The sequence below is a fragment of the Zalophus californianus genome, chromosome 6 (assembly GCF_009762305.2).
Source record: "Zalophus californianus isolate mZalCal1 chromosome 6, mZalCal1.pri.v2, whole genome shotgun sequence".
Lineage (NCBI taxonomy): Eukaryota > Metazoa > Chordata > Mammalia > Carnivora > Otariidae > Zalophus > Zalophus californianus.
The window spans coordinates 105,006,679-105,015,540 of record NC_045600.1 but is presented as its reverse complement, the minus strand read 5'-3'; positions in this window follow the sequence as shown (position 1 = coordinate 105,015,540).

The window sequence follows — 8,862 nt, the reverse complement described above, 5'->3', positions numbered from 1 at the left end:
GGAAGGATAAAACATCTGTTTCTGAGGAGGAAAGCTGAGGAGGTGCAGAGCCCGTGTGGCTCACAGGAAGGCGTTTTCAAACCGTTTGTTGGCTTGGGGGCCTGGAGTGTGACCTGCTAGGGAATCTTGCAGGGGTTTAGCCCTCAGAAGGCCTGGATCCCAGACCCTGCTAAACCACACCCAAACTGTGTGCCTCTGGTCATCTCTGGGCCTACATTTCCTGTCTGTACAAGGCCTGTCATAATCCCAAGTCAGCAGAATTATCTGAGCATTCATGGGTTCACAAGACAGTTGGGTTGCAAGGGAATGTGCCCACCTGCCCAGGCTCCCAGTGTTCACAGCCTCAATTACCCGCCCCCCAGCCCCCTGCAGCACAGCTCTTGTCTGGGCCTCCAACGTGTCTGTCTCCCTGTGGGCTGATTCCTATGAGCGAGAGAGCAGTGCTTTTTCATCCTATACTTGCATTCACTGTGCACACAGGCCTCATCAGAGGCAGGGAGGGCAGTGCACCTGTGATGACTATTCCAGAACTCACACTGCAACAGGGCCAGATGCCCAGGAAGGCCCCTTCCTCCCCTGTGAGGCCAGGATCGCATGTCTACATTGGTGTTGTTTTCAGAGATTTCATTAGCGTTCTTCCTCTGGAGTCACAGAAAACCTTAGGCCTAGCCAGCAGTTGCCCCAGTGTCTGGGACTGTTCCATCAGTGCCCTTTCTCCTCCTTTGGGGCCAGTCTGATTCAAACCCCAGCTCTGCTGCTGGCTAGCTATACCCTTGGGCAGCTCGCTTAAACCATTCTGCGCTTGAGTTTTCTCTTCTGTAAAATGGGAATAATAATTCAATCTACTGCTGGGTAGATGTATATTCAGCTTGATAAGAAATGTCAAATTTGTTTTTCTGAGGGGGTTGTACCAATTTATATCCCCAATAACTGCCCAAGAGATGTTATGGTCCACATCCCCTTCTACCTCTCTACTGTCAAACTTTGAAACTTTTGCCAGCCCAGTGGATGTAAAATGGTATTCATTATGGTGCTTGTTTGCATTTCTCTGAATGCTAATGGGGTTGGGTATGCCTTCATATGTTTATTAGCCATATATATTTTCCCTTCAGTCAAATGCCTATTCATATCTTCTGTTCATTTTTCTCTCTGTATTGTTTATCTTTTTGTTTACCTGATTTTTAGGAGTTCTCTATTTTTCCCTATATATTCTTTTTTTTTAAGATTTATTGATTTATTTAGAGAGAGAGTGTGTGCAAGCAGGAGGAGGGGGAGAGGGAGAGGGAGAGAGAGAGAATCCCAAGCAGACTCCCAGCTGAGCAGGGATTCCGACACAGGGCTCGATCCCACAACCTTGAGATCATGACCTGAGCCTAAATCAAGAGCCAGAGGTTTAACTGACTGAGCCCCCAGGTGTCCCTTCCTATATATATATATATATATATATATATATATATATATATATATATATTTAAAGATTTTATTTATTTATTCGACAGAGACAGAGACAGCAAGAGAGGGAACACAAGCAGGGGGGAGTGGGAGAGGGCGAAGCAGGCTTCCCGTGGAGCAGGGAGCCTGATGTGGGGGCTCGATCTCAGGACCCTGGGATCATGACCTGAGCCGAAGGCAGATGCTTAACGACTGAGCCACCCAGGCGCCCCTCTTCCTATATATTCTTAATACTAATCCTTTGGTTATATAAAATAATTTCTCTTCTCCCAGTTTGTCTTTTCACTTTATTCAAGATGTCTTTTGATGAGAAGTTCTTCATTGTAACAAAGCAAAATATCAGAAAGATACATTATTTTTTCTAAAGGTTTTCATGTTTACCTTTGCAGTTCTTGATCCATCACTCCAATCTAGAGTATGTGGTGTGAGTTAGGAGCTTTTTCTTTTTCTTTTTTTTTTAAAGATTTTATTTATTTATTTGAGAGAGTGAGAATGAGAGAGAGAGAGCACATGAGAGGGGGAGGGTCAGAGGGAGAAGCAGACTCCCTGCTGAGCAGGCAGCCTGATGCGGGACTCGATCCCGGGACTCCAGGATCATGACCTGAGTCGAAGGCAGTCGCTTAACCAACTGAGCCACCCAGGCGCCCGGAGCTTTTCTTTTTCTAAGGATAACTGAATTTTCTAGGTGGAACAGGCTTAGAGCCAGTCCTTTTTCTTTTTCTTTTCCTGGAGCCAATCTTAACTGATTTTCAGGGGGCCAGGAGGGAGGACCCAGCTGAAGTCTGACTGACACAGAATTCCATCTTAGCCCGACCAAGGACTTCCCGAGGGACTCACATCCAAGGAGTTTAGAGACAAAAAAAGTCACATTGCATCTTTGCCCAAGTAGCCCCTGCCTGAGCTCGCATGAACTATTTTATTAATTGGTGTACATACACATATGGCAAATAATAATACTGAACGATAACAATTCAAATGGTGTGAAAAGTATCAAAAGTTAAATTCTCCACCTCCAGAACTACTGCCCAGAGGTACCACTGTAGTAGTGATTTTTACTTTTGTGACTTCTCTCCCTGACTGCAGATAGTATGTTTAATGTCTCTGTTTCTTGATGTATCCAGCTTAGAACAACTCTATTCATTGTCTGCCGGGGGAAAAAAAAAGTTCGCTTCCTTACATCTGCTCCATCTCTCCTCCGTTCTCACCCCATTCTCAGTATTTGACTTTGTAAAACTGATTGCTAAAGATGATGCTAGCTCCTTCAGCTGCTGCCACAGCTGTATCTCAGGAAGCCCAGCCCTTTGAGGTCGCCGCCCCCCACCAGGAGGACATAGGAAGGACATCCCATCACCCCATTTCCTGATTGCAGCCATCAACGCTGAACTGGACAGAAGGAAAACAGCCTTTTGGGGCTCTTGCCAACAAGGGGTGAACATGAAAAGACTGGGCCCATTTCCTGAGCGGCGGGAGAGCCCTGGGAGAGCGGGAGGAGAAGGTTGCTCATGGATTCCAGCTGGTTGACCCTCCTGTGTGACCTTGGGCAAGTCTCTTCCCTGGTCCCTTCATCTGTAAAATGCAGGTTCCTGAGGTGGCTCCCACTGCAGACTCTGCATGCTGAGAATTAGAGTGGCAGCTCCGGGAAGGACTTTCTGATGAGGAGAAGCAAGGCTCTCCTGAGAGATAGTGTGATGATACAATGATGAGGGGAGCAGCTACTATTTCCTGAGTGCCCCCCGTGGGCCAGACACTATCTGGATGAATCCTCACAACTCTCAGCTGGGCATTATTCTCCCCACTGAACAAATGAGGAAACTGAGGAGCTGAGAGGTCAGGCAACTTGTCAGAGGTCACGGGGCAGAAGGTCTGTGCCACCAATCAAATCCATCACCAGTCCCGTTGAAGAACTCAGATATTTGAAAATGCTGAAAACCTCCAGAGTCCTTCTGGGCCTCCAGAAACAGGTTGGAAGGTGGGAGCTTAACCCTTCCTGAGCTCGTGGAGACCCTGCCTCCCAGACCCACTGTAGGGATTGACCCTAGCCCAGGTCCAGTGGGCCATTCTCAGACCAATTCCTTTCAGGGAGGCTTTTATAGCCAGATAAGAGTAGGGTGTTATTTGGCCTGGGGGAGACCTTTGCTCACCCGCAGTAAGGACCCCAACAGTTCAGACTGGCTTGGGGGCTATTCTTTCCCTAGCCCTCCCCGGAGACAGAGCTGTTCACACTCTCCCCCCCACCACCGTCCCACTGATAGGTATTCTCTTGGCCGTACCATGTGCCAGGGACCTTGGGGACCCGCAGGCCTCAGGCTCAGCATGGCCTGGCATTGGCCCCAGCTGGGGCAGGTCTGCTTCCCTTCAGAACCAAGGCCACAGGCCGGGAAGGAAATGAAGGTGGGAGGGGCCCAGAAACGCTGACTTGGTTGGAAGGCAGCCTGGGAGGGAAGCAGCACAGAAATGCCCAGCCCAGCGCTATGGGCAAAGCCAGAAAAGCCGCCCTGGCATCTCTGCAGATTCAGGGCCAGGGGCCTCTCCTTGACCACCCAGCCCTGGCTTGTGGCCAGGAGGCTGGGAGAAGGGTCTAACTGTATCACACTACAAATAAGGGACTGAACTAGAGTCTGGCCACGGGGGGCCAGACTATGGAGCTTTTTCCCCCACTAGCAGCCAAGTCGGTGGCTGGTGGGCAAAGAAATGCCCATATGTTAAATAAGCCCCTCCCCTCAGAGTTCCCTCTGCACTTCTGAGCCCAATATAAAGAAATGAATGAAACAAAGAGGCACAAACAAAACAAACAAAGCTTCTTTGCTTTTCTGTGAGGGCAGGAGCCCTCCAAGCTGGGGCAAATATAACAAACCTGCCCCCCCCCAAAAAACCAAACAAACCCCGGAGCCTAGGTCTGAGCTGCTGAACTCCCCTAATATTGTGGCCTGCCCAGGACAGGTGTCTTGCGTGGCCACAAGCGACTTGTCCCCTCACTCTTCATACTGTCCTGGTTACAGCAATGAGACTAGAAATTGTCTCTGTAGGCTAGGGCTTCTCAAACTCAGCACCACTGACATCTTGGGCCAAATGTTGTGGAGGTTGTCCTATGCATTATGGAACGTTTAGCAGCATCCCTGGCCTCCACCCTCCTAACTGTGACAAAAATACCTCCAGATGTTGCCAAATGTCCCCTGGAGGGCAACATGGCCCCCCATTGAGAAACGCTGCCCTAGAGATCCATTCTTTCCTTTTTCTTTGGTAATAGGACTTCTGATTTCCAGTTGGCACACAGTCACCAGGAAGAATGACCAAGAAACTGAAAGATCATCCTTGCAGCTAGTGTGGCCATTTGACTAGAATCTGGCCAATGAGAGGTCGGCAGAAATGCAACTTCTAGGAAGTGTCTCTGAAAGGAAGGTGTGTGTCCTTATGACCCCATCTCCCTTTCCCAGCAGTTAGAGTACAAGTGATGCGACAGGAGCTGAGCTGCTTGGAAATCATGAAGTAGGAGCCAAGTGATAAGATGGCAGAACAGTAAGAGAGGAGGCGGTCCTAAGTGACCTCGGAGCTGCTGTAATAGGGATGGACTCTACTGCTGGATTTGACTCACATGAGAGAAAACTAGTGTCACTGTTATCTTGGCCTAACTCCCCCAGGACCCAGATTTTGGCCTCTGATGAACTCTCCTGACACCATGGCCTCTTGTCAGTCACACTCAAATCTAATCCTACAACATCTAAGATGTAACTCTGCCATACTTGCGGCTTCGGTGACCCACTGTCTAGATGCCCATGATCTTCAGATTTGCTCCAGCTCAGTTCTGGTCGTTCACTGGACCTCTCACACAGTTGCCATCCTCTCCCCAGTCTGTCTTTCCCCCCCAGGGCTCCCCATCTCAGGAAAGGGTGCCTCCATAGTCCAACACCCTGTAAGTCATCGATTTCCCTCCCTCCCACTCCAGGCTTCCCACATCCACGAGACCCCAAACCCCCATTCTACCTCCTAGAAAGATTCTACTCCTCTACTCTACTTTCCGTGGCACGGTCCCGGCTCAAGCCCTCACCCCTCTACGCCTTGTCCATTGCCACCTCCTAACTGGTCTCCCTGCCTCCAGTCTCCACCCCACAGCCTATGTCTGCCCTCTTTAAAACCCACCCATGATCCCCTTGGTCTCTAGGACAAAGTCCAAGCTTTCTGAGTGAACATCACAACCTTCTGCCTTCTGCCCCCCGCCCACCTCCCAGGCCTCCCCGCCTCCCTCAGCACCTCCTCCTACAGGATACTACACAAAGAATTTGCTTTAGCAAAGTCTGTCTTCCTTCTGTCCACCTGCTCTTCCCTGTCTCAAATGCCCTCCCCAATTCCTCTGTTTGGTATTACTCTTCCTTCAAGGTGCAGACAAAAGTCACCTCCTCCATGAGGCCTTGTCTGATTCCCTCAGCAAGAGAAGCCAGTTGAGCTCTGTTCTGTGCTGCCGCAGAACGTGCCCATCTAACAAAGCTTATCCCACTATGCTCACCGAGGGGGGCTGTCCGTCTGTCTGTCTCCCCTGACTGGCAGCGAGCAACCTGGGAAGGATCCCATTTTCTTGGAATCCATAGCACCTAATCTAAACTAGGTGCCCAACACACAATACTCTTACCCATTTACTAAGCCCCTACTACGTGCCAGGCCCTGAGCTGGATGCTTTATATAAATTGTCTAGTTTTATCCTCAAAATCACCCTGCTGGGAGAGATGAGACTGAGATCAGAGAGACTGAGCAGCTGCTTCAGGTCACACTAATCGTGCACAGCAGTGTCAGAGACCGATTCGCCAGCTGCCCTACTTGGTTCTCCATTGGCCTAGGGCTTCACCCCCTGCCAACCCCAGATGTGGTCTCTAGGGAAGCACCAATCCCCATAGCTAACCACACCTGGGTGTAGAACAAGTCCTCTGTCCTTTTATTCAGCTAACATGTTGGGATTTCTTAAAAAGAAACTTTTAATAGGAAGCCAAGGGAAAGCCCCTCCTCCCAATTTAAATATGTGATATACACACATATACATATATATGTGTACACACACACACACATATTTTAACACAACCGACAGGCAAGTTCAGGTCCTCCCACTGAGCTGTTACTTCCTCCTCTCTAAAATCAGTGGGACAGACTAGATGGTCTCAAGATCCTTGTCAGTCCTGATATCCTGTGATTCCATGGTTAGCGTCTCAGGTGGATAGTTGGCTGGTGATTTTTTGTTGGGGAGGACAGTACCCTAAGGACACAACGATGAGAAGACGGGAATAGGGTTATGCTGTGCTGCAAGCAGACCAGCCCCCTCCCCTTTATGACTTGATCTGAGGGGGCCAAGGGGAGAGAGAGGACTTGCCCAAGAGCCTCCTCCAGCCCCCTTTCCCAGGACCTAAGATAGCACTGACCAGTCTGAAGACTGGTCCTGTTGGGCTTTCAAGGGTCCTGTCCCCTCCCTTGGCCTCAGTTTGCACGTCTTTGCTTCCCTGGGCCACTGGCTGTGGCCTCCCCCCTCCAGCCAGTGGGACCCTCTGGAAAGCCCCTCACAGCGCAACACAGGAAGGGGAGAGGGGAGGCTGTGGGCGAGTTCCTGCGGAGGCTCAAGCTCAGCTGTAGCTGTTGGAGCCTGTCATTTCCCTTCCTCCACCCACCCAGCTGGGAGGCAGAAAAGTTTCATCACAGCTGAGTTGTTGTCCTTATAAGGGAAGGGCCTCCTGAGCCTCTCACTTGGGCCATGGCTGGCTGGTGGAGAGCCTGGCCAGCCTGGGGTATCCTCCAGGCACCAGCAAAGGTGGGGATGCCCCAAGCCTCAGGTCGGCCAGAGGTTCCCTGGGCTTCGGCATCCATCTGAAGTCAGACTCTCCAGAGAAAAAGCAGGAAGCCCATGGTGGCCCCAGGCCAGGACCCCAGGGGATCAAATCCCAGGTCCTGGCACTAACTTGTGGTCTCCTGGGCAAGTTGTTTTAAAACTTCAGTTTACTAACCTGTAAATGGAGTGAACATAAATACATCTTCCTCATGAGGCCACTGTGGTGACGATGGGAGGTCAATGTAGGCCTACCAAATAGGATGTGCCCTGTGAGGCCAGGCCATTGGGGTTTATTAATCATTGTCTATGAGGCAGGCCATGGGCTAAATGTTCCACAGCAACCCTGTGAAGAAGGAAGAATTAGCCTATTTTATAGACAGGAAAAACTGAGGCAGTTTGCCTAAGGTACTCATTCATGGCTGGGGCTTGAATCTGGATGTGTCTGCCCCCAAATCTAAAGTCATGGTTTTTTCTACTTATACCCTGCTACTTCCTCCAGGACTTTTGTGCCTTTAATAAAATTATGACAACAGGGAGGAATGTTCACCATCATCTCTCTACCATCTCCTCCCACCTCCCCTGCAGACCCTCCTCATAACCTCCACTTAAGTGAGTGTATGTGGCCTTTACTGACAGCCAAGTCTCCTATTTCTGACATGTCTTGTGTCAGGGATACGAGAGTAAAGGTTGGAAGACAGGAAGACAGGACTTGGAGTTTCAGACAAAACACAATAGCTCCAGAAAGACACAGAGAGTTTCCAGGGTCCAGGGTCTAGGCTCAGGTGGGGGCAGAGGGAGAGGCAATCCAGATGCTACCCATCCCCCCAACAATCCCTCCTCCTCCATCCTGGGTCTTGTCAGAATGTGGCCACCTTGTGGCTTGTAAAACTGTGAATCGTAACTACCCACAGCACTTCAGGCCTTTGAGATACTGCGGCCAGTAGTAAAAAAAAAAAAAAAAAAAAAAAAAGCTTCCTCTTCTCCACACAGGCCCCGAGCCCCCAAGACCAGAGGGAAGATTCTCACCATATCCTTCCTCAGCCCTGTGGCTGGCTACTAAGACCTTCCCTGCAGCTGCCCTCTCCAAGGTGGCCTTCCAGAGGGGACCTAATTCTTGGGCCAGGGTCGGGGGACACCCTTACCAATAAAGGAGTTCCTCTCCCCCACCTTGGTTCCTTCTCAGAGATAAGGGACCTGTGAAGGTGAAGTGATTTACCTAGGATCCCCCAGCTCTACAGGCCACTCACTCGGTATGGCTGTGACACAGAGGCCAGTGGCAGGGGAATTCAGGCAGGTCATTGCCAGGCAAAAGGCCCTGGTCAGGTGCTTCCTGTTATGCTGGCCACCAGCCCTGTCCAGCAGCCCTCACAGGAGGAAGGGAATCAGCCGTTGGGGAGCCCAGCAGTACTTTTTCACATCAGGGGTAGGGGCATTGTAATCTCCTTTTCACTGGTGAGTAAATTAGAGGCTAAGACTCACCAAGGTCTCTCAATGAGACTTGAACCTAGGCAGTTTGAATTGGATCTCTGTACACTGGCCCAGGGGCTTCCAAAGGGCACTCAGCGAAGCCCTGAGATCCTGCTGAGATATATTAGGGGTGCGGTGGG